Source organism: Parambassis ranga, chromosome 2 (genome assembly GCF_900634625.1).
Source record: "Parambassis ranga chromosome 2, fParRan2.1, whole genome shotgun sequence".
Taxonomy (NCBI): Eukaryota; Metazoa; Chordata; class Actinopteri; family Ambassidae; genus Parambassis; species Parambassis ranga.
Window position 1 is genome coordinate 10873846 of NC_041023.1, and position 27808 is coordinate 10901653.

General features: G+C 40.3%; 1 protein-coding gene across 1 annotated transcript in view; it reads right to left on the reverse strand.

Moving 5' to 3' along the window:
• The window catches only part of atxn1a (ataxin 1a), a 70619-nt gene extending 43164 nt beyond the window's left edge, over positions 1 to 27455 (reverse strand). The window contains 2 exon segments of the mRNA XM_028424334.1: positions 6395 to 6567; positions 27335 to 27455. The gene's annotated coding sequence lies outside the window, so the exon portion shown is untranslated.
• Positions 27456 to 27808: the final 353 nt, after the last annotated feature.

Here is a 27808-nt window from a genome sequence, read left to right on the forward strand (position 1 = left end):
GAGGTTGGAGTGGGGAGGGGGGGGGCATCCATTACTATAATCATTTTACCTCACTTGAAAAGGTGGCTCTTAGAGCAGCCTCTGTGAAAGAGAGCAGACGAAGAAATACAGGGAGTGAGGGGAAGAGAGATGAGCGGCGGAAAAGCCTCTTATGACTGTTAGTAAATCTAAAGCGCAACTTCATTTTTCAACCTTTATTGCTTTTGCACACGAGCATCTGCAGCAACCACACAATAACCAAAGACATTTCAGTGGTACATTAGGGTCCCTGTAGTGCGTTTGTAATATCCTTGAGGTATCCTGAGACATGCATTTCAGATGATAGCAATTAACGAGACCAGTCAGGGCTCGACAGCAATCACAGCTTTTAACATTATTCACGTTTCAGGTTAAAATACACAAAACATAAATCAAACGTGTTCATTTCACAACCTGCTTACAAAAAAATGGAGTTTATTCAACACTGCTATGAATACAATACAATACAGATGCCTCATGAAAGCAATATGTTGCTCCATGCAAACAATGAGGGATATCTTTCAAAGTGGGGGCGGAGGACAGGGAATACCCTGAAAGAATAATATCTAATGCAATCAGATTGCTCTGGCCAAGTAGTCAGCACTAGCCTAGCCAGAGATGATGTCAACCATAATTACTCATTGCTTAATGCTATAAAGCAGAAAGAAATCAAGGGAAAACAAAGAAAATACAAACAAAAGTGAGCCTGAGTGGAGTGAGAAAGGACAGTGTAATAATCATAGCAAAGGCAGACATGGCATTATGTGAATAATGGACACCCACGCAGAGTGGAATTACACACAATGCTTAGATATATTAAGCTCACAATAACACACCACAGAAATACAGATGCAGATGCAGGCATCCGCCCCCATTCCCTCACATACACTCACACACTCGCTGACACACAGAATGTTCTTGCACATGTATGGCTCATTAGTAATGACCTACAGCAACATGTTTTTCCATGCCAGTGGCTGAATTCCAGTCAATACCCCTCAGCTCCAAATGACATTTCACTTACATATGCATTCATCATGTGCTGTGCAGTATGCTACACAGACTAACTTTAAGTTCTGTCCTCACAGACTGTGCAGTATAAACACGACGCAGTGATGAAATGTGCTGTATTAAGACAACAAACGTGCTGACAAGCGTTTAGGGAGACACACAGTGATGTTTATCAGGACAGAGTAATGGAACACAGTGGTTACGCTGAACTGATACACACACTGATGAGCTCCTATGGGGGAAGCCATAAGACGCTTTTGTGTGATTATTAAGCCTGCTCTCGACATTTCTCCTCAGCAGAAAGCTGCTGTACAGAACACAGAAACTACTTAAGTCTTAGAGAACAAGACTATTAAGTAACTGGACAGGCTGCGTTTTTTTAGAACAGACATTGATTTTTTTTTCCATAAAATTCTGTTAACTACCTTGTGCTGCCTACAGCGCATTACAACCATGCAAATGATTTATATTCAACCTTCATATACAGTTGTAAAATGTCCCGACAACTGTCTTCATAAAAATGAATTTTATGCGACCTTGACTAAAGCACTGAAATAGATTCTGTTGTTCTTGGTTGTGTTCTTTCTCTCTGTCTTGTTAAAAGTATCTATTAAAGGCACAATGGAGAAGCTCACGTACGCTCCTTCAGAGGAGAATTACTTTTTTTTTCATTCCTCAAGCCTCTCACCTCTCCTCTTAGGAATTCAACCACAACCAGCAGTCTGGATGAACTCAGCGGCACCAGGAAAGGTAATTAACTAATTGTTTTTGTGTGCCGAGACAGCCGAAGCATGTGTGTGTGTGGAGGAGAATGTTTTTGTAAAAAGCGGTGGCATGACAAGCAAAGACAGCAAGACAAAGGAGAGACTGAGCGAGACACTCACATGGGAGTGGCAACAGAGGACAGGCAGAAAAAGAAAGGAGACAGAAGAGAGAGAGATGCAAAGAAAGATGATCAAATGTGTTTTGATTTAATTAGTTCATCATCCTTGTCTGTCTGCTACCAAAATAAGAGAATACTTAAACATGTACATATCTTCTTATCATCTTCTTATCTTTTTTTTCCACCACTTCCAAATGTATTCTTTCTTTCTGCTGCCCCTCTTCCTTCCCTCTCTGTCGGGGCAGCATTCATTCGGTCTCAGGTGTGTGTATATATGAGAATGTGTGTTTCCCTTGCTCTCCAAACCCATTTCAATCCTTCTATGAGAGTGGGGGCCAGATCAAATAAAGTAGAGCAAAGCTATTACAAGACAACAGAGAAGGGGAAATCCACACTCACACATAAGGAGAGAGAGGAGCGACGACCACTGTATTTAGTCAAGTTGCTAAAACCTCTCATGGCTGCAAGGTGCTCCAAATCTAACAGGTTTCCTTTCTGAGATGGTGACGTAAACCAGGTTCCTTACAGCCACTGCGCTGCCTAAAAGAAACGCTGTATGGTTTAAGTGGTACCTCTGTCTGGTGTAATCTTTTTTGACAACTAAATTCCTAGAGTCAAAAAAAAGAGGCAGTTTACATTATATTAAGTATTTTTTCAAGGACTGAGACCTTTAGATATCCAGCATTGCCAGATATCTAGAGGCTCCTCTGAAGCTTCATTATACAAAGTATCATTGGGTTAATTGCTAATTTGACATCTCTGAGATTACTGTGATCTGTTGCTGCAGGATGCATCAAGATGAGTGGGTGGGAGTTGAAAGATGATTGAATCCATATAAAGCTGGATCCATACTCCGCGAGACAAAGAGCGGAGAACGCGCTCCACGGGTGGTAAGAGATACAAAAAAAAGGTCTTTTCCGCACTGAGGTACCATACTCCGCGAGACGCGTGTGTGCAGAACTCCTCATACGGCCCGCCCACTAAACTATAAGGAAAGACTTTACTGAGTTTTTTAACACACCACAAGGACGTGTGCCATGGCAAGAGGGCATTATACAGAGAGGGTGCCTGCAACAGCGTGAGATGTCCGGCGATGAGTTGTGAAAATGCGACATTAAAAGTAACAATAGCAAAGATTCAGTGTTTGTGCCTTTATGACCACATTTGCACATCTACTGTGTTCCAATGTGCCTGCGATACTTCAAACTGTCCGGTGACGAGCTGTGAAGATGCGACATTAAAAGTAACAATAGCAAAGATATACAGACATTGTTAACGAGCCTATTATGCCCGGGTATGTAGGAGTATATAGAATGGTAATAACAGTCACCATCTGGTATGTGTGAACGGCTGTCTGGAGTTATTGGTGACAAATCACCCTGACTTGCCTTTCTTTCTTTCTTTTATTGCTCATCATGCAAAACCGGTATGGTCTTATCTAAATCTGTTGAATCAGCGCTGTTTATACACCTACCTATATACCTGGAGAGGCTCTTGCGCTTCTCCACTTTCATCACGCCCACAATAAATTCCGACCAATCACAGCATGGTTGCCGCACAGCCTTGAAAGACAAAGTTCGGCCCGGACCCTGTGCACAGGAGTGCGGATCAGCGGGCGGTCAGAGACAAAAAATGACGTCATTTTGTGGGCGTAACGTCTGCAGGGGGGGAAAATGTCTTTGTCTCGCGGAGTATGGATCCAGCTTTAAGCTGTCATATTTACCCAAGACAAAAATAAGTTTACTCTCTCTCTTTCCTGGCAAAGAAAATATCTTTCACAGCCTTGTTTTGTAAAAACAGAATCAAAGCCAAGCAGATTTTGCAAAAAAAAAGCCCACAGGATGACCAGAATTTAAAGTTATGCCTGATGAGTAATGTGAAAAAAAAAATCAGTGGATCAATATGGTGCCTCCACTGCTATAGACAGACGCCTGATTGTGTTCCTGGTTTGTTTGAACTCTTTAAATCCTCAGTTAGCAGAGTGGAAAGTATCCTGCGAATTCTAATGAAACAAAACATTTAGGACTGCATGTGAATGTTTAATTTAAAGGGCAAAGTACATACTCTGCTGTAAGTTGTGTGTGTTTCTAGGCTTCCATCTACCTGAGATCTACAGTGTCTCAGAGCCTTATACACAATCACATGGATGGAATAGTCAAACTGAAAATATATGTAAAAACAACACTGTATTCTTCTCAATGCCTCTTTTTACTTCAACATGGACTCCAATAAGTATGAGGGTGTATGCCAGTAAGCCATAGAAGAACATCTTAATAACTCAGTCAGCTGTCTTGATGCTACTGTTGAACTCGCTGTAAGCCATGCAGAATACAACATAAGGCATGTGTCAAACATTTTTTTTCAGTATTGACTCTACATCTTTAACTTCTACATAGCTGACAGACAGTCTCTATAAGGCACATGTGTTGATCAGCACGACTTGCCGCCCAGTGTAATTGTTTGAGCTTTTAGACTGTCACCCCTCCATCTGCTCATTTCTGAGGGTTTCTGCGCAGAGAAAAGCGACTGTCAACAGTGAACTTACAAAAGAAACTAGCAGGGAGTGAAATATGTAATTTCCATTTAGCAAGACTGATGGCTAAAGAACGTAGAGGTAGGCTGTGGCTCAACTGCAGAGGAAAAATATAAATTCAAGCAAGTCTTCCTACGTAGCATTTTTACTCAATTGCTTTGTTACATTTACATCTTACCTTTTTTTATACCGCCTCAGTGCACTGTTGTTTCACCTCTCCCCCTCATCACTACTGCTCTCTTAGTACATTAATTTAATAAACTAATTAGTCCGTACTTCAAAACATATTTGTAGAGTTATGAAGCAAGTCCCTGAGCACACTAAAGGAGCTCCCAGCAAAGCCTAACTATGCTGCTATAGTGAGTCAAGTATAAGTGCATATTGCTGAGGGGTATTAAACAAAAAACCCTTCAATAAAAAGCACAATGCAACTAGATGAGACTCAGAAGACAGTTGTTGTTGTTTTGTGATGTTTTCTTGGGCTGATTAAAGTTCTGAATTATTGTAAGTTCATCAAAACAAAGTGGAGAGGAGAGGGATGTTCAGTGAAAGGCAGGGATTGGCTTTCTCACTCTCCCTTTCACTAAGCTCTTCTATTCATTCTCCTAACCCTCACAGGAGAGAATGAAGCTTCACCACACAGCTGGTGAGACAAAGATAAAAGTCCGATGGTGGAGCTTCAATAGATGCAGTGGAGGCCGAGGACACAGAAAGGATGGAGGAAGGAGTGAGTTAAGTTAGAGAATGGCAAGAGGGGAGACAGACAGCAGAGGAACACATTTGGATGAAGAAAAGCTGAGAAGCATCATTGTGTGAGGGTCAAAATGAGGATTAAGACAGAAAACAAGAAAATCAATAGTTAAGTCATATAGGAGAGCGGCTCACAAAGGTTTACCATCCAGGCCACAGTAACACACAAAGCACTAGTATAATGGTTTTTATATTGTAGCAGCAGTTATATTATAACTGTAATACTGCTTTTTTACATTTACTATTACAGACTATTTACAGAAATGTGCTGTTTGTTGCTTCATGCTGTTTATAAGAGACTCTTCTGGTTTAATTATATGCTGTCATGACCTTATTTTCTTCTTATTTTCTGTTTAAACCCTGCTTGGTTTTTCCTTGTCTGGTTATTTTTTTTATGTCGGCAGTATCTGTGTTTTGTTGTTTTTCTGTTTCCTGTTGTATTTTGATAGGCCCTGTTTCCTCCTGTGTGTCTGTCTGTGTTTTACTTCCTCCTGTGTTTTCCCTCTCTGCTTTTGCCTTCTGATACCTTAGCTTATTCTGATCTCTAATTTTTGACTCCTGCTCTCTTTTGATGATCAACCTGCATTGCCCCTCTGTACCTTTGCCTGTTTGGACAGACCACTTGTGTACCAGCCTCAGCCTGAAATAAAGACCCTTGTTTTTGCCCGTCCTGTGTTGACAACTCAAACCCTGACACCAGCAGCCTGAAGCAAGAAAGACACTGACACACAAGACGCAAAAGAGTTACTTAATCACTTTAGATAAATAATCCTAAATAATTGATCGCTGTCAAGGAAACAGCATCAATCAGGACTTAAAAGTATAGTCACTGCTATAGACTGGTGATCTGTCCCATAAAGACAAAGTTTCTAAACACAATAACAGTACAAGTTTGATCTGTTTTGTGCAGGGACATTTATATGAATTTACTACTGTTAATGCTACTACTATGCAGTAGTATTTGATGCAATAAACAGAAAAGGGCATAGGCACATCACACCAGTGTTTTGACTTATTTTTATGCTTATCAATCATTTTAAGAACAATGGTTACTGGTGATCCTTTAGACTTTGTGGGCAGCATATAGACTAGGCTTTACTAAATATCAACATATATCACCTCCCAAAGGGTGGACACCTGCAAATGCACCTGAAGTAAATCAAACACCTGTACACAGAGCATGTCTCTTCTATCCTTACCTGATCAGAGGAGGCAGGGCTGGAGGGTGGAGTAGGTGGAGCCTGCTGCTCAGTTGAGAGCTGACAACTGACTGGAGTTGAAGTCTGGATTCTTCCACCAACAGGAGGAGAAGTGTTCCAGATGTCTGTGCCGTCTGTTCACGTCTGTCTGTTTGCAGGTGCGGTCACCAGTCCTTACAGGGAAAAACAGACGGAGAGAGAGACAGAGAGGACATTAACACCGTTTTTTAAACTCTCTTCCTCACATGAACAGGAAATATTATTTTCCTGACATGATGATTGAGGTCACAGTTATGGCTTGTTGTAGCTCAATTATCACTGCATAATACCCAGATTCCACGCTGTGCAATTACAATCACCAACTTAACCCTTGCCCAATGTTATTTTGCACTAATTATGTGCTTTCAAGGCATAACCAGCATATAGAGAAATAGTAAGATCTAACTTTACTCTTCACTTCTCCTGAGTGTGCAAACACACACACATACAATGCTAGATGTACATGTTCCTTCTTTTGAGTTACAGTACATTTGTAATGTTTGTAAACTATCACCCCACCCCCCACACTCGCTTTACCCTGTCTCTGTAGTGTAGTGTTCTCCCTCGCTTAAGAGTATTCAGAACAAACACCCATGCTATTTATACACAACGCCCTATCGGCATAGCAACCATACTTTGTTTACCCGCATGAGACACTGGTTTGAAGCCTGTGTCCTCCTTTTTAACAAAAAAAAAACAGCTATTTGGAGCCATTAAGGTCTCTTTTTGTGAGCTTGGCATTTCACTTTGACCAAATGCCTTTGGTTAGCTGACAGCTACTATGATGAAACAGAAAGCTAGTAATAACAGTAGTTCTGTGGATTCAAAATGTTTGTTTGTTGGGTTTTTTTCCGCTGTTTGGCTCATAGCCTGAAAGGACTGTTGAAATTTGTAAAAATGTCAACTTTACACCACAAATGAATCATGTTTGTTCCTCTTCAAGCACCAATAGAGAGTCACCAGATAAGATAAGAATAAACTGAAAGTGATCACTTTAAACATTAGAACAAAAAAAATTAACATCCAACTACGTGAGTGGCACTCCATCATAACCGTGAGCAGAACAATCTTGTACCACATTACCACAACATCTCAGCTAGGTGTGAATTCAACTTCAGTGCTGCAGGATGTTCACGAAAAGGGAGTTAATGTTCCCTGTTCAAATAAAATGTACTATGTTGCCTAATTTGATTCACAAACACAGACAACATACTTAGTGCATCCATTCAGTACTCCTGTCATTTTCAGTCTCCCCAGAGGCTGTTACCAAGACGACTGAGAGATGTCCCAAGTTCACAGGGCAGAATGGAGCATTGAGCTGAACCCTGAAACATCACATCTCCATAACAACACAAGAACCAGGTCAGTTGATCATGTGACAGCCAGGCCCGGGGATAGAAACTAATACTAAAAACACACTCCTTATTGTTTGTGCTAAGTTAACACAAACTCTCATATATACACACAGGAGTATGCAGGTATGTGAAACCTGGAATAGTAAAAGCAGTAAGATGGGTCACGTACACACACTCATAGATTCACCACAACAACAGAAAAAGCATGCACCGAGTCCAAGATTAAAGCAGTGATAATACCTGAAGATGATGAAGTGTTACTGAAGTGCCTTTAGGAGAAGGCATTGTTGTCTGTCAGGCTTGTTGGTAAACATAAGATCAGCTCATCTGCTTCATAAGCCCTAACATGTGACTGTCATGCTATTTGCTTCTATGTGTTTTCTCTACATAGGGCTTAAACTATCACCAGTTAAAGCAGATGTGAGAAAACATACAAATTATACATTTTATATCATTCTAGTTAGCATTTTCTCACTTCTGTATCTGTACAAATCGTTTTTTTAACTTCACATAAATCAATACTACTGTTCTATCTCTGGTTCATATTAGGGGTCAAATCAATATGGGCCAGAGCTTTCACCTGGATTCACCTTGTCTGTATCTGTTTCATGGAAAAGGGTGATTTGTAAATATACACACAGACATACAACTGCAATTTTTTCCTCCGACTCAGCAGCCCAGGATTCAGTTCCTGTCTGTTGCAAAAGGCACTCAATAATACTGGCAGCCTTGTTTTGTGTGTGTGTGTGTGTGTGTTCACCTATGAAATAGTGCACTGCCCATTTCAGGCTGCTTTTCTGTTGGTGTACAGCCTGCTGTCCCTCTGTCACACACGGGGATGGACAAGCTTGCACACACACAGAGACACAGCAAGCACAGCTGTCAATGGAGAACACAGAGCCATAGGTGGACTGTGCATGTGTACCTGTGTGTGTACTTGTAGTGCTATCTCAGTGAGGACCAATCTGAGCTTTAGACCTTGGAATTGAGGACACGTTTGTAAAGAGAGGACATTTAAGCTGGTCCAGGCTCATCTGACAGTTTTAAGGTTCAAATTTAGATTTGGATCAGGCTGGAAATGCATATTGATAATGAGTGTCCTAATAGAGACAGATACAGATGTATAAATGTGTGTGTGTGTGTGTGTGTGTGTGTGTGTGTGTGTGTGTGTGTGTGTGTGTGTGTGTGTGTGTAATGAAGAGCACAAGAGTATATGTTCCAGGTTTACAACCTAAACTCAAATGCTGCTGACAACATCCACATTGCAACAAACTAAGAGAAGACACAAGAAAGTCAACTCTTTACCAAAAGCTCTGATGTTTCATAACTCACATTTATGTATTTCTGTCACTTTTCATATCAACTCAACTTTGATCTTCACGCATTGTGTCCTATATATGTGATTAAGGTTCAAATAAATCTTCCTCAGCAGGAAAACAGTGCACTCCAGGCTCCCTTGTGGGTGTGTTTGGCTCGGTGAGTTTGTCCGTCCTTGTGCTGCATGCCTTTGTTCTTCATTTGTATTTTTGTAGATAAAAAAAAAACTAATATACCCTAGAATAAAAGGAATGGATCAAATGCACCAGAAGGCAACAGGCCTCCAGAGGGGAATCTCCTGAAACTGACTATTACTTGGCTTTTCTGCAAAAGATGTACTGAAAAAATGTTTTTCTGGTTTAAAATGCGTCATCAGAAAAGGCTTCCAAGTACTGAGGAAAGTGCAGCGTTGCAAAGTTCTTGGATTGCACTGCAGGCTCTGGGTTCGTTGGCGGCACATAATAAGACAAGCGGCTAACTGGCCAGCAATAGGCTGGTTAAGCCCGGGACACACCGCCTACCTCTCCTGTGTATGACGGCTACCTCGCTACTGCATCGGCTGGCCTACCGTTCCACAGCAAGACTGCGTTTAATGAATCCCCGGTTAATCTAATTTCATAATAAATAAAAGTTGCATAACACTTGGTGAAAAACACAAAATGGTTAAAAACGTAGAAAGTAGTTTGGCTAGCTTAGTTTGAAACATTTCCATAAGTTCTACTGGTTATTTGCATTATGAACTTTACATAGTTACAGTTTGAGGCAACATCAATGTGCCATATTTTTTCTTGTTTTCTTGCTATTAGAAATGTTTTGTGGGACATGGAGTTCTATGTGATTTCCACTCAGTATTATTCAAAAGAGAAATAGAGAGGAAAAATAGTGAGCACAACATAAATTCTGTCCTTCACCTGGTTTGTAGGGTTTCTGTGATGACAGTGACAAGCCTCCATTTTCTTCATAAAGAACTTTGTTTTTCTTTTCTGCCCCATATTCAAATATTGTCCTACACACTGAAGCAGTACTGAAAGGTTTCTGTAATGATGGTCTATTTTTTGAGAGCTTTGCTCATCATGAGTGAAAAAATGCCAAACTTAGATGATGCAACCTGAAAACATGGATGTCTGAGTAAAAAGGAAGAGAATCTATAACCACCACACAAAGATGAGGCATGTGGTGTGTCCACACAGATACTGTCTGCCTCTATTCAGGCATGTCAGAAGTGTGACTGGGGAGTCCTACAAAGCACTGCACCTAAAGTACACTTTCTGTATGCCAACAATTCATAATAGGTTATATTTACAAAAGAACAGCTGAATAAAGGAGGGCATAGATGACTGTGAAGCCCTCTCATTATTTTGTTTGTTAACAATATATCAGAAAACATCTTCTGACTACAGTAAGTATACACATACTTTGGCAATACCGTGAACTGTTACGCAAATGTATCGCAATACATTAGAATTGAGAAAAGCAGTAGCACACATCTACAATGAGACACTGAAAGACACATGAACTCCCTGTTGGTTATGCAACTCACTCACTAGCCCTCAGCACTATCAGTGCAGGTCAAAGTTCAGCACTCTAAAAAGCTGCCTAAATGTGTACCTGATGATCAAGCTGAACACAGACATGTCTCTAAGCCTGCCATTCATGCACTATGCACACATTCACAACTCAATATCATGCCTGGCAACCAAGATAGTATAGATAATGTTGCAGCTAAAATAGTCAATATTGCTCTGAAGCTGTGCTCACTATTTAGATAAGGTGGACTAATGTACAGAGATATATTAGGATGGCAACACCTGCAAACACATATTACTGAGACATCACCAGGAAGCTGCTGTCTACAGGGAAAATGCTGGAGAGGTTGAAAGCACTTGCTTATTGTCTTAACTCCTCTCTATTGGGTCCACACAGGTGGGAACATTAATTGAACATCCCCTGTTACACCACTTACACAACCAGCTGTTTAATGCCATGAGATGATAATATTAACTAAGGAATTTACTAGAAGGTCACCTCTCAAGGTTGTTTCTTTACAACAGGCTTCTAGATATCAGTGTTGAGAAAAAGCAGCAAGAAAGTACATTCAGTGCTGTCTCAGGTGCTGCGCCATTGAACCTGAGGATTCTAAAGCAGGCTAAGCATGATTAAATAAAACCCAACCTGCTGTTCTTCTTTTAATCTTATCTTCTCACATCTTCCCTTTTCATTATTTCTCTTTTATCATCATCTCTTCTTGTTCTTTTTCCTTTTTACTTCCTTCCTTTTTTTCTACTATTCTCCAGGGCAACACATCATAACATAAGACCACAAAAACACATGTAAAAAATGTGAGGGGAAGGAGGAAGAAAATGAAAAGCAGAACACCCGTGCATCCCACGATGTGTGCTGCATAGGAGAAAAAAATGAAAAGAGAACACATCTAAATGACTTTGACAGGTTCGTATAATGTAGTTGCTGTGAACATACATGTGTGAGGAGCTAACGTGTTAAGTGAGAATTCACTGAGGCTGAACATAGGTACACAGGCTGCCATCTGAGGGAATTACTCAGCATTCCTGAGTCAAGCCACGTTAGCTAGCTCCAAGGGCTGGGAGACATGGGAGTTGCAGGGAGCCCAGCTTTGATCCCAACACCAGGATAAGAGGAATATGCTGGCAGGGGGGCCTGCAGGGACCACATATACAAATTATATACATATTAATATATGCACACAAGAAAAACCACATCTTCAAAAGGTACACACATGTGCACACACATACACACTACATGTACACTAGCCACACATGCATATTAATGATCTACTGCTTTGATCCCATTTGTTTTCCTCTTTCACAAACACACACTGTACATGCAAGAGACACACACACATTCTTGTCTAATCATGTAAATCTCCTGTTCATGTTAACAAACGTACTTTCCAGCACAACAACAACAAAACAAAGTAAAGCCAATATCCAATCAGCACACCAAGCAATTAAAATGCAGTGTAAAGATTATTATATGTGACGTTAACAAAGATAGTAAACAGTGCTAATGCGACAGTCCAGGTCTGCGGCAGTAATCTGGCAGACGGCAGGTATAATGGCTGGATTACGGACGTTTTACCACAGTATTAGAGCATGAGGATACAAGCATTTGCTGTTAGAGCAGGTTTCATGAGACCTCATTCAGCTCCTTGACACAAACTTTTAAGTCTTGCTCGCCCCCACACTTTCATTGCTGTCAGAGTGTGCTGAATGACGAGTCAACCTCTACTCTTTTTCTTGTCTGTCATGCTTTTAGCTGTGGCAAGGGAGCAGTTTCTTTTTGATGGTTTAATTGCTTATATAGGGCTGAGTTAAAGTTCATTGGCTGAGCACATAAAATGTTCTGAAATCTGAACAAATGTTGACATGACATCTTCCAGAAGTAAAAGCACTGTGAAAAATCAATTAAGGGAGATTCAAAAGCTCATATTAAACACAAAAATAACAATATCACATAAAGGGTGACAATTTGCCAGACTGAAACAGACGTGTGAAAGGTGGGCCATGTATCACAGGACGCTCACACAAAGCTACACTAAAAATACAGTAAATTTGTGTTTTTCTTGTTGTAGTGATGACTGATGGAAACTAGGTCAGAAACAGCTGAAGACAAGCTACTGGCTAAAAGATTAACTTTGAGGAGGAAAATGCAAATATCTGATTATAAAGGCCTGGAGGCTATACCTTCAATCTTTTAGTGTAACAGTGGCTGTCATCTCATTTGCAAATACTTAGTATGCTGACTGAGGTTCAGTTCATTGTTTTTCAATGGTGGAAAAAAGCTTAAAAGAAAAGGAAATATTACAGATTGGCAAAAACTTGAATAATGCTCTAATATATATATATATATATATATATATATATAGTAGTTTTGATAAAGCTCCCCTGACATTATGCTGACATTGCGCTGACAAGCACACAAAGTAACATTAAACTACTTGGTGGCTGAATAGACATTTATTTCTATAAAAGTGGTTTGACACTGTCAGAGATGAAGTAAACATGCCAGTTAAAATAATGGTACTCCTGTACACATATTTTTATTCATCCATCGTGGACCAAATACTTTCTTCTGTGGACACTAAGGTCAACTTTAGGAAGATAGTGGTTATATTTGGGTTCGCAGTACGACCTTAGGAAGTCACTTGCATACGTCAGGAAGCACCGCGGCTGTGGCAGGTTCCTGCTGGCAGCACAGGTGCTCGAATGCACTCTCTAAAAACACACACACACTGATGCACAGACACTTGTCCAGGACACTGCAGATATCCCCTCCTAACTCCCCCTGATATGCATAACCACACGCATTAAGATGCAAACACACACACACACACATACAAAGTACAGGTGCTCACACTGCCCCACCAGCTGTCCCTTGAGATGCAAGACAGAGAGGACAAAGACTACAAGAAAGAGGACTGAGCAGATGCCAACACTGACAGGTGTGCGCGTGTGTGTCTGTGTGTGTGTACGTGCATGCATGTGTGTGTCAGGTCATGGCTCACTTCCAACGTGCTGCAATGGCCTTAACCCAAATAAGGTCCAGTTATCTTTGTTTAACCTTGACTGCTAGTGCTGTGTGTATATTGTATAATGCATATGTGCATAATATGTGTTTGTATACTATATGCCTTTGGTGACCTCAACATACATTAGAAGCTCATTTGCATGAAAAACAGGCCCGTGCAATGAAACAGTTCTTTAGGTTATGTCACTGTCAAGTCTTGCCAGCCACATGACACGTCACACAAAGTTCACTCCTACGAAAGAGTGACAGTCTTATATGTAACCAAGGTCACAGGGTCAGAGTAGCTAACATGACACAGCCACACCCTGCCTGCTTGTTAGCATTCCATAGTGAGCTACACTGTCAATACTTGACAGGCTGAAGATGTACAGCACTGCTGTCCTGGCTTCAGGGGCCAAGTTCAAACATGTCTAGAGTAACCCTGAAGTTACACACAAATAAGCAGGAGAACATGTAATGTACTACTACTTTAATAACACAACAGTAAATGGAATATAGAACATTTTTAACAGATAAAATAAAATGTTTTCTCAAGCAGCGTGTTCTTTAAATTGCATCCTATAAGTTGCTAACTCTTGTCCTCTATCAATTATTGCAAAGGAACTTGAGGCTCAAATACTTCCAAGGTGTTAGGACTAAATACTGCTCTATTTTTAAAGATGGCTTCTACCTCGAGGCGACAGGGCAGCCACTGAGACACAAAATATTTTATGCCTTCTTCGCTAACTATTTAGCACAAAACACAACAAACTATCCTCCACATACACAGTAAGGGGAGGCTTGCAGAAGCATGCCGGTCAACATACCATATTATACAGTGTTCTTGTCGAGTACAATAGTGTAGTTGCTTGTGGCAGCTTGTTAAACTGGGCGTTAGTCACAGGGATGGGCACCACCGTGGGGCTACAAAATGCTGCAAGGTCATAGTGAGATACATTGTTGAAGGGGTCAGGAATATATAACACACTCAAACCGTGTCAGATGGATGTTGCAGCTAGCAGTTGATGCCCAGAATAAATTAATTAAATTTCCAAATTTAATTGAAATCAAAAGGAAGGAAGATGAATACATTCAAATTCCATGAAGTGAATCACTGCCAGCTGACAGTGATTCTGTAGTGACTGTAGTCATTTCTATGTAGAAAAAGGAGCATGCATTAGAAAGCACACACACACAGGGTAGTTTCAGGTCAGGGAGTTCTAAGTGCATTTTCCTCTGACACATACTGTACCACAACCCTCTCTCACTCTCACTCTGCTTAACAGTTACCATACAAACACATACTGTAGTGTGTTACACACACACACACAGGAGTGCCCCGAGTGTCTATACATGATTAAAAGACTGAAAGTGGGGCAGGCGCACAGTTCTTACTCTGTGAAATTACTGCAGTCCCTTTTAACCCACCTCACATAGATATATTTATGTAAATATACAAATGCAACCACTACTACATCCAGTGCATACATGCACAGGATCACACATTCACATCACACATAGCATTGGTTCAATAATCAAGTGACTCCCCTGTTGAAGCAGTGGGGGAATGGACCACTTATTCGCACTGACCGGAGAGGAGATGAGTTTTATTTTTAATATCACTCTCCTGGTCTTTCATCTCCCTGTTGCCCTGATGCTTTGCAATAAAGAAGCACATACGTATTTATTGACAGCATTCTAAACGACCAAAAATATTACATTTGACATTAGGCACCCCACCATGAGCTGACTGAGCTAAAGATACCTCTGAGTCTCATCTACTGTATATGAACAGCAATATGTCAGCTTTTAATGTAAAACAGTTGAAATGAATAGGGTTTCACAGTATAGCATTGCATATTTTAAGAATAGCTTACACAAAGCTTTTCAGCACAGTGCAAATTAAAGGATCAATCCAAAGGATTAAAACAGCATCCAGGGGAATTGAAAAGCATCATGCTGCAAAATGCTGCTTGCAGAGATGTTATTTAAAAACAGCATAGTCTAATAATAATAGTCAATACTTGCATAGAAGCATTTGCATCACTGTGGTTTTTAAACATTTTTTTATTATTATTATTATTTCCACAGTTAAGGGAACATCTGGCCTTTTGAATCGTGACCCTTGAACTTTTCACAGAAAATAACATCTGCAAATTTGGTAAGCACCAAAAATAGCTCTCAGGGAAATCAGATGGAAGTTTGCTTTCGCTGTGTTCTGCACAGCAACAGATCATCTGTACAAATGATTCAAATCCAATCTTATGTGGAAAACAGAAATAAAGCAGACTCCTACATTGTAATTTTGTATATTTCTGCAAGGATGTTCAGTAAATATAATTTGTATAGACAGTGTGCTCGATGCCATATATTGTCAAAACTTGTTTGACTTACAACAAAAAAACATGTAAATGAGTACAGGACACAAGCTTACTACTTTTACGAGGCATTATGAAACTGTGCCTCAGTTTTAAAAGATTTGAAGTAAACAACAACAACATAAACCCTACAAATCTCTTCTCCAAAGCTGCTGCAGAGGCTGACTGAGTAGCGTTACTATTGGTGGACTCTAATCATGTGTTGCGTTTGGCAAACACACTTAGGACAGAGTAAAACCTTTGCAAAAAAAAGTTCAAATAGAAACCTGCAAATCCAGCAGCTTCTTAGCAGCCTTGTGCAAGTTTTCCGAGAATTAGATCATAGTCTGGGAGAGGGGACTTGGGTTTCGATGTTGTGATTTTGGGACTGAAAGAACACTTTTGCAACATGATTGTTTGAACTTGCAGAGGTGTCCAGTTTTAAATTGATCATTCTGCTGAAAATGGGTTTCAACATCATCATCAAATAACCAGAAAAAGTAGATGCAATGCCACAAAAGAGCACATCCAAGAGAAACTTTTAGAGATAATACAGGAAGTTTATAAAGTTAATAAAGCCTTGCTGCAAGTCACAGACAGGAAATCACTCATAATACATTTAATATACTTGTTAGTTTCTATAGTTTACAAACAAGTATATATATAGTAACACTATTTTGGCACTGTGTGTTTAATTTAGCACTCAGCAAACCTAAAGGCTGCAGTTCTTTCTCTGAGCATGACAACTGATCAGCATTTTGCAAGTACTTAACCTTTTTTTCTTGGTCATGTTACCTGTATTTCCCTCTCTATGAATATATTATTATTTTACAAATACAAACACCAGCAGTCAGCACTAACAACCAAGCTGCAGGACAGCTGACTCATGCATTACCCTAATAACCAATCCCTCTTTAAGCGTTGTTCTCATGTGCAATCACAATTTATAACTATGAAAATCAGTGCATGCCAGAAACTCTAAGCAAAGAGGAATGAACCAGCTAGAACACATGACTGAATCATGGATGTAAGGACAATACTGGCTTTTCTACAAAACACAAACTCACTGACACTGTAGTTCTTGGATCTAATTAGAAAACATGATGATTGGCACTGGAAAGCTGGAAAGATCAAACCAGCCGGCCGAGGTTCGAATTTACATGGCAGTTAATCCAGTAGGAGGGCATGTGCAGATGTTGTTCAGTATCAGTGGATCATAGTAGTCCTCCAGTGGATCAGGGTCAACACAAGGGATGACCACCAATCCACATTAAATCCATCAATGCCAATCAGTTTCTGTGAGTGCATTCGGGTGACAGTGTATTAGGGAGGAGAGCATGGCTACGTCGCCACAGCAGCTTAGATAAAGCCAACACACACGATCACAACAGTGGATACACATTTCAAAAAATGGCAAACTGTGCTGCAAAGTATAATGCAAAAAGCAAAGCTGGCCAGGGCAACACATCTGACCTTAAGAAACCTGGTCAGTCAAACTCAAAATAAGCTGAGGAGTAGCCTTTTATTGTACGGATAAGTAGATGAAATTAATAAAACATTTGTTTTTCTTATATGCTTTTTACATGTTTAAACCAATTCTTTAGCATGTGTGACTATTGCATCCTGTTTACTAGTACTTATTGCAGTTTATAACTATGTCAAGAGAGTTTCCAGTGCCAAAAAAACAGGTAACGTATTGAATTCCTGGTACTGGTTCTAAAGTGCACTCTACCAGGCTTTAGGGCCACTCTGCTGCTGTATTTAATTTATGTATTTAATTTTGTTAAGGGTAGGCTGCAGGTGTCCTGTAAATCATTCACAAACTGACTCACAGATTACTGTTAAATTCAACACTTTTAATTTTCTAGTCTGATGCCATTTATTACTATTATTGTAATAGTATTATTATTACACCTCTTTTAACTCTATTTCCAAACTTTCCTACTAAATTTGATTATTAAAAAATAGGATGTCATCTACTGTGTTTTTACATAGGGTCCATGTGTGCTTCATGCTCTGTGTGACATTAGTGACAGCTGTTATGACAGGTGTACTTTGTTCAAGCTTGCTGTCCTGAAACAAAATAAATTTTGCATGCTTTAACTCATACCAGCCCCACCTCTTAACCCAATGCACACTCAAATTCTCTCCCCTCCTCCCACCACACCGGTCCTCTTGCTTTAAGTAAGATGGTAAGTGGTATCTACGAAGTGCCTCCTAAAAGGTGTACACTACCTCGGCACCCTCACCCCCACACTTTCAGCAGGGGGCCACAGTTAGGTAGAGTGTCCTGTCAGGTTGCAAATGCACTCAGCTATCCATCTCAGGCAGCCTCGCTATAGAGGTAGTGTGGGGATAAATAGCTAGCAGAGCTAATGGCACGTCATGTAGTATTAAACCAAGCTGACTGGGCGCTCGCCTTTAAAAAAACCCAAAGCACTTGGCTAAGGGAGGAAGTGGGGGAGGAAGCATCTTTTCACTCAAATATATTGTCTGTTGCTGGATTTTGAAGCTTATTAGAGATAAAGATTTGCTAAGGGTTTTTATTTAATTAGAGGTAACACTACGAACAAGCAAGCAAAAAACAACATGGAAACCCAGAACCTTTTAATCTGCATTGTCAGCGGACAATAAAAGTCTAATCAATTTATCTGCAAAGCCTTGCTGTTAAGTTCAAATAACCGTTCACAAACCGTGCAAAACTGGATACAACATAAGATTAGACTTTCAACAAAGTTTGCCATACAACTTCAACATAAAAAGAAAATGTTACACAGACAACAACAGACACTAGCTGTTACCATCACATGTTTCGTTTCTTTACAGCAAATTAGACCTTGTGTTTTCCAGGTTGGGAACTCCTCTTAATCTATGATGATCATGATGATTTAAAAACCACCTAACATTTAAATATGGCCTAGTGAGATCTGACATCTGGGAAGCTTGAATGTTCCAGTAAGGGCAATTAAGGTTATGGAATGTACAAAAAACACTGCTATTTTGATCTGATGAGGATGCCTAGTAATTTCCTATTAGGTCAACTTTCTTCTCCTACCACAGGTATTTCCCCTGGGCAAGCCCCTGCGGATGGGTGTGTACACTAGCTAAAGAGCAGCTGTACACAGTTTGTGTGTTTTTATGTTCATGCAAATATCTGCTATGAATGTGTCTATATAAGTCATTTTAACATGACTGCCACAGGTAGGTAGTTAGGTATCTTCTGATTGTCAGTCAGTTGTGTGCTACGTGCATGAGGGTTGATAATTAGTGTGGCTCCCTCATGCATTACTCCAAATGATGCACACATCCGGGGCAGCTGTGACATTGGGCCATTTTGGAGCCAAGTATGTGGCAGTTGATAGTAGATGACAGTGTTAGAGCACCGGACCTGGCCTGGCCACAGTAAAACCTCACATTAACCTCATTTATCTGTGCTGTAGCTCATCACCTGACCCTGCTGCGCAGTCATGAACGCAGCACCACAAACGCACACTAATAATTTGCATACATAATTTACAGCCATGAGTGTGTGTGTAGATCTAACTAGATGTTATACACATGATATGCAGTGTGTTCCAGAAGTTGCCACAAACAGGCAGGTATTTTTTTTTCCAGTGGCATTGTTTCAATTCAATAACAGAGAAGTTGTGACAATACCAAAAGTACAAGGGTAAATCTCTGACGATAATAAAACAAAGTAGCAGTGATCTTTATAGTATCAGTGCAGCGCATTGATTAGATAGGAATGCAGTACGTTCTGCTGTATTGTCTTTTTGTATTGTGTGTTGCTACTATGTTGTAACAGACGTGATGCCACCATCTTGTAATTTATAGCTCCAATAAAGTTTAGCCAACAATGTAAACCATACATCTGCTTTCAAGGGATGCATTAGCCCCCCACACATAACAGTGTTCCTCCCTAATCATCGAATGTTGCTGCATCAATGTCATGAGCTTACTACAAAGCTAACAGAAGGGCCAGAAATATAAGTCAGTCAGACAGCCAGCAAATCAGTCAGCCAGAGGTGTATCAAGGAAAGCTTGTCAGCTAGCTACCCAGCATCCAAGCATCCAGCCAAAATGTCCAGCCAGATGAGGCTGATACACAGCCAGCAAGCCAGTCAGCTGTCCAGTAAAAAAAGATGAACTGGCCAAACCACCACTACCAGACAGACAGACTGAGAACAACAATTCAGCTATGCATCCAGCAACTTGCTCTATTCAAACCACACCACAGTTGTGTCAGAAAGGAAATAGTTTCAGCCTTACAGACATAGTTTTAAATAATGACTTGTGGTTTAGTTGCACAGGCTTGTTTGAACCTGTCATCCAGCGCTTATGCCCCTGACCATATGGTGACCACAGTTTTCACATACCAGTGCAGACAGAAAACGGGATGGAGACAGCAATTTTGGACACATCACAACCCATCAATGAAATGAGTTAGGATTGTTCTGACCCTGTCCATACTGCATGACATCTGTGTCTTGATATAGGGTAAACAGTAGTAATGGAAAGCAAAGTTTTGCCAAGAACAACACTGGTGAAGGGTGGGTTTTGGTATTCCAGGGATTGTTTCTATCACTGGCCATTTTCCTGTTATTGAATTCCTCTCGCTCAATGCATATCCTCCTGGCTCAGGCTTAAGTCATTGTTGATACCCACACACCCACCTTGCAGCTGGGGATCTGGGGGCTTTGCATTGGTAAAAAATAGCACACATGGAGTGATTTTTTTTGGTGAAATCTGCAATTCCTGCAGATTTACTGTAACATAAGTAACCCTTTGAAGAGCAGACACACTCGATACCGATATAAATTTACATTTTATTATACTTGAAGGTGCAAATGTGTACTCTATATTATAGAGTTGACCCTGAATTAAAAGTAAAATTTTAAGTTAGCACTGAAGACACCAGGGTTACAGTGTGCAGGGATGTATTTTTGTCTGCTTGGGTTAAATAGAAAAAGGACTTGATATTAATATAGAATATATACACACTCCATGTAATACATTTATATCAATACTGCACATGAAGTCTGGGAATTTTAATACAAAAATATATCGAATACATATATCAAAAGTACTCAAAAGTCACTTGTCTCATAATTTGTTGGGTTAATGTTCAGAGAACAGAATCTTTTCATTATGCTCCATATATACTGTAGTGTACATGACCCCAATTTCTCGCATTCTTCTTTCATCTCTAGTCATTATCACTATCTATCTGGCTGTGTCCCAGGTTGTCAGCTTATCCCTGTCCCAAGCCTGGAGCTCTGTGGGGAAGAGAAGAGTCTGCAGGAGCTGTCTGCCTGCCAGTCAGTGTCAACTCCCCTCTGTAATCCTCTACTCCTTCTGATAAGGAAGAGAAGAGGAGAGGAGAAGAGAAGAGAAGAGAAGAGAAGAGAAGAGAAGAGAAGAGAAGAGAAGAGAAGAGAAGAAGAGAAGAGAAGAGAAGAGAAGAGAAGAGAAGAGAAGAGAAGAGAAGAGAAGAGAAGAGAAGAGAAGAGAAGAGAGAACTGTTATCAGTGCTTAAACCCCTCCCTCAACAGTCTGGCTTTGCTGGGAATGTGATCAAATATAAATCAAAGCACAACGATCACGCAAGGAGCATGCTGAATGTACTGTTGCATGGTGGCTTTCAGTACATGTTACATATGACATACTCAGAGATGATCTCTCTAAAGACAGTTTATGAAACAGCTCAGAGGCTCTTACAGACGTGGTGTGTTTCTGGGATTCAAATTGATGCAGGTATTCAAATGTGCAGCCTGAACGCTTGTTATTTTCCCACAATGACACTCTGTCATCATTTAGACACTATACACTCTGGAGTTCAGAGTGGAGTTCTTTTACAACTACTTGCCTGGCATATAGACAATTGTATATCATGTCAGCAACACTGGCAGCCATTACAGAGCCAAAGCCAACACACGGCTGAACTAAGTCCCAAAGCCAGCTTCCCTTTTTCACATGGTTATTGAGCCATGCAGCAGCTTATCGACCCGACAGTGTAACACAACGTTGGACGATGGCTTTAGTCCTCTCTCACTCTCGCTCTTTCTCATTCAGACTCTGGGACTATCTTGGTCATTCAGAAGATTGGTATTGATCAGACTGCCACTTCAAAATAAAAACATTAGGCACAGAAAGAGTCACAAGTTGTGCAAATATGTCCAAACACACAGAAAGATAAACAAGTTGAATGAAAGGGCAAAAAGATGAACCTATAATGATGAAGATGTCAGCTAGCTGGGTCCTGAAACTTCTTCTGTCTGATAATAAAAAGATGGCACAACTTGTCAAGGATTGATCTTCCCATTTTTACATGATTTGTAACCATGGATAAGGTCCATCAGCTCCAACTACAGACAAAAGCCTAGAGCAAACCTGAATATAACTTGTACAAAAAGCAATGCATCTGCTCCACAACCACCAAATTACATGTATAAAGGTAGGAGGTTTTCTGAAATTGAAGCAGTTTACTTTAGGCCTTCTTGCATTTCTAACTTAATCAAGTGCATTACTCAGGTTCAATGATTCATAAGATCATGAAAAAGTCTCCCTTATCCTTAAATTACTTTCTATAGCACTGATACATGGATTGTTTGCTATTAAATCTCAACAGAAGAAAGTCAGGACTACACACTATCAGCAACTGAACCACACACAATCACACATGGTGGAATGTTCTTTGACACAAAATACAAAAAACACTCATTGATTCCCTTTAAAAGCAGAATACAGTGTGTGTGCCTGTGTGTCCTTTCTTTGGTGTGCATGCATGTGTACGCTCATGAATAGAGGAGGATGAAAGGAAAAGCTGAAAAGGTCTGAGCACACTGCATGGTTCAACCAGACAGCTCAATCTCTTGATCTGCCCCCATCCCCACCCACTGCTCTTTACTTTTCTAAAATCATTTTTTCTCTCACTCACACACACACACACGTTTTGTTGTCCCACTCACAGCTCTCCTCATTGGCTTTTTCTTGTCTTTTCTCCATTCTGTTTAAACTTGCCTTCTTCGATCTTGTACCTCTTTACAATTGTCATGACACCACTCTAAACAACTCGGCTGGCCTTACTTTCTTCTAGCTTATGGGTAGCTTCTAGTATAAAATGAGACAACTGGGGATTAAGCAGTCTGTTGTGAATGCAGCAGAGAAGGGGTGACATAATTTCTATTTCTTTGAGAGTAAAGCAGGCAAGAGAACAGGCAGCAATTTAAGCAGCAAGCATATCGATAGACTGATCATTCTGGCTTGCTTGAAACACACATTCTTGAACCTATAATTGATGTGAAACAAGTTTGTGTGCATTTTTGTGGTCTCTTTGTTGGTATACGACTTATAAATACTGTCATCTCTGATGGCGGGGCTAAGCAGCTAGCAGCTAAAGATTTTTCTGTGTATACTTTATTGATACAAGTGTCCAATTACCGCAAACACTACATATACAAGAGAGTTGGCCAAAAGGGAAGAACCCTTCGGGTGCACATAAGACCTTCTTAATATAGTTGTGTCAAGGTCAACATCGTATTAGTTGATGATGCAGTATGTTGTAAATACTTTTGGATGTCTACACTGTCTGCTCCAACAGCTGACTTCAGTTTGTGTTAATGTTATTTCATATTTTAGCTGGTGTAGCAAAGGAGCTTGCATGCTTTACACCCATGCCTGTCAAAGTTATTCAAGTTAAGATTAAGTGTTGTTGTTCCAGCTAATTTCTCTACAAATACACACATACCCACACAAACACCTGTTTCACACATTGGTCGATCCATTTGACCCCCGCACCCCATCATTCACTCCTGCCAGTATTTGCAGAGCATAGAGCCATTTCTGTCACTTATTCATTCAGCTGTAAAACCTCCACCCAGTCATTACCTGGAAATCTCTCTCTGTCCGTCTATTTCTTTCCCAACTACTATACACAAACACAAACACACTTACTGACATGCCATTCTCCTCTTTTCTTTAGATAGCCAACATTTGCCAAAGACAAAAACACTTTAGCATGATCTAGCAGATGTGTGTATTTATGTGTGTTTTACTGTGTGGGTCCGTGTGCGCATATGGCTCTGACAAATGAGCCAAGCTCAGTTAAATGGCTTGTGATTAGGACACATTGGCTTCTAATTGCCTCTCATTACCATTTGAAAGTGAGTGGCGGCTGGAATCAAAGGCTATGGTGGCAGTGGTAAAGTGCATGTGTGTGTGGTAGGTGGGTGGATGGAACAGCAAGCCTGATGCACAGTGGCACTGCTGCACAATAGAGCCCTACACTTTAGTCTTTTTCTTCACACTTGCCATCATAATGGCAGGAAGGCAGCGCCTCATCTATAAGAAATATTGAATTTGCTACTGTTATGGACTGAATAAAAAATGTTTACAGCTCCAATCTGAATCACCTTCACACTCCAGCTGTTGAGTAACTACAAGTACTGTTCTCTCAATTTGATAACTTCATCTTTCAACATTCTGTCATGCCATACAGTATCTGTAAACTCATCACTTTGTTCATCCTTACCTTCCTACCTAAAACCCTGTAAGTCCTGTCCATCTTCACTCTCCAACTAGCAACTATCCTCTAGCTATTTACTCATCACCCACGAAGACTTCCAGCCCCAAGTGTTCAAACCCCATACTGACAGATCGGGTATTTTTGTTCCATCCCAACTCTGGAATCTTTCTCTCTGAAGTCCCACAGTGAACTATAAGCAAATTAGCCATGTTCCTAAATGTGTCTATTAAACAGGGAATTTATTTGATTTATCCTAAAATGAGAATCCTTGCTTGACAAAAAGACCTTCATAGTGTCTGACAGTGATTAACAATGAATATATTTAGTTTTATCTTCCACTTTATTGCCAGCATGATACATGAAGAAGACACCCCTGCTGCAGTGCTGATTGTCAGCTGCTTATTTCCAACTACCCAGCTGGTCACTTAGGCCATCACCTCTCTTCTCCAACCTGTCTCTTTCATAGTGGCCAAAAAAACACTGAGACTCACAAATATCTTATTTCTATCTCATATTATATATTATATCTTATTTCATATCTCATATTTTGACAGTAGAACTATATATATATATATATATATAAATAATGTAATAATATAATAATAATAATTCAATAATATAATTTACCTATAATCTGAACTGTGCAGATAAAAAATAGATCTGTACTTAATAACAATTCTCCATAAAGTAGTTTGCATGTTTCATAGCATTGCGTATCATAATAAAATCCTCTGATCCAAGTGAGTGGAGAAAACTTCAGGCAAACAACAAATTGAGCCAAAATAATTTGCCACCACCCTGTCATACAAACTGAAGAAAGCTGCTTAACACGTTGTTGTGATGTGTAATTAAGTGTCATAAAAATGTGTTTACAGGATGGAACATAAGCAAGCAAACAATCCCTTGAACACAGTAAAAGATATCCTTCAGAGGATAGAGCTATTTCTATTACAGCTGTACTGACATGAAACCCTGTGGAACAAGGAGCAAAATGTCCAAATTGTAACCAACAGTGGAGCAAGGCTGACAGTTTTAAGTGAGCTGTAAAAGATAATAAAAACACTTCAATGGACTTTAAAGACTGTACAAGTATCCACACAGCTAATCTGTTAAGAAAATAAACTGCTAATCTACTCAGAACCACATCATATATTATAAATAATGTAAATTATAATTAAATTATGTACTCATTCTACATACTTGTCATCTGTGCCATGACAAAAGACAAAAACACACTCTCATTTGGCCCATTTACTCCTATTATTATAAGTACTCCAAAGATGGAAATATATGTACACTCACTATTCAGAAACCAAGTAAAAAATCCTTGAGCTTCATAGAGCATCTAGGCAGAAAACCACTTGTTAACCAGTGCAGAGAAACACACAGCAGAGCAGACATATTTGAGGCGCTTCACACTGTCTGAATCCAGCATAATATATACGAATAACTCAGCATCCACGGAGGAGCGGATACATTAACCCTGTCTAAAATATTATGATTTTATGAGATTTTGCCTTATATGGTAAGCAGACGAGCCTAATTGTGTCTTGCGTTATTAAATAATATTTTGGCCAAATTAAATATGTGTGTAAGATACTGAGTGTGATAGGTTTTTTTTAAAATGGAAATATTTTCTAAGTTTGTCTTAGGGGATGTAAAAAATAAAGTTTCCTATATTGCAGATGTGTAATGAATCACTGCTGCTTTTGTGGAGTAAAGGACCTTCACAGGATGACTAGTCATAATCAACAAGTAAAGCTGGCTGACTTTTTTTTTATTGCACACACACACCATCAGAAACAGGGAGTCACTTCTGGTGAAGAAGTGCAGCTTTTCTTCCTTCATCCACTTGGTCTTATTTGGATGCATTATTAAATTGATAGTGTGAGTAAAAGCATAGGCTACCACTTGGGACACATAGCCTACCCTGCTCCGATGTGTAAACAGAGTAAAAATAGCTGCTATCACAGGCTTCCCTACAGTCCCGTTATATAATGGGCCAGCTAGGATGAATGACATCACGGGTAGTCCTGCAATCACAAAGCGTATGTCCTTTACAACCAGCTGGCAATGTAAAAACACTGTGTAGTAACATGTTACATTATGCAACAATAAACGCCTTGAAACAAGGGCGGAATAATGCAAAACATGAGTGTGACCATGTTTTAGCAAACGCCGGACAGATGATGTGGACTGTGCTTAGTTGTTCTTCGCCTCTTTTCGTGTAGAGAAAACACTTCCGCGATGGTGAAACGTAGATAAAAATGTAATGCTTTGCCTTTGACAGCGCTTGTCAGCGACAAAAGTGTTCAAAAGAAGACGTGTGCTGCTTGAAGGGACGTTATTCAGCCATGTGTGACACTGTTTAGGGCTGAGAAACAGTCTGCAAAGAGCAAATGTTTGAGCCGAGGTCGAGTGGCGCAGTTACTGGAAGTACAGCGCCTGCCCGACACCAACTCGCCCCGGCGGACGCGCTCCTCGATCGGCCAGATTCCAGCTGAACCTCCGCTCTGTTTCGACCCACTTAAACAACACTTTGCAATTGCGCTACGAAATGACAAGTATACACGGCCAAACCCCGTGTGCCCCTGTACTGTTTGGTCACTTAAAAATAGGTCAGAGTGCGAAGTAAACAATTTCCAAAGGCTTTGAAGTAAAACCAGAGCGTATCAGCGCCACCCTTCCCAGTTCTTCCAGCCATTTTTTTTATCTAGCCGGCTCCAAAAGAGAAAAGTGACACGGCGAAAGCAGTGACAGGTTGGTGGAAGCTGCTCTGAATAAATAGTTTTGTGTGACTTACTGTGGGGTGTAGCTGGCTGCTGAGTTTGTGTGTCTCCTTGTTGCCAGGGCTCCCCTGCTCTGCTCCGGCGCTGACGGTGGAAAGCGTCTCCCCTCCTAATGATGTCTGCAGCGCACAGCTAATAGCTCTCTGCCCCCACCTCCAGAGAGAGAGAGAGAGGGAGGGAGAGGGAGGGAGAGAAATGGAGCAGTTTGTAAGCTACTCATGCAAAAATATGAGAGCAGAGCAAACAGCCACACATCTACAAGGGGAGTTCACTGACAGTACCAGGGCATGGGAATACACACTACATATGTCAGTGTTAGTTCAAGTATGTTTGGTTGTTTTTACAGTGCACAGTAGGCCAGACTGTATTCATTATTGTGCCAGATAAGTTTAGACATTCCTGTCTAACAGCTTTTACTGCTTCTCTCCTGTCACTGTATCAACAGGTCAGTAGTAGGCCTCTCTCTTTAGTCCTCCTGCAGCATGCAT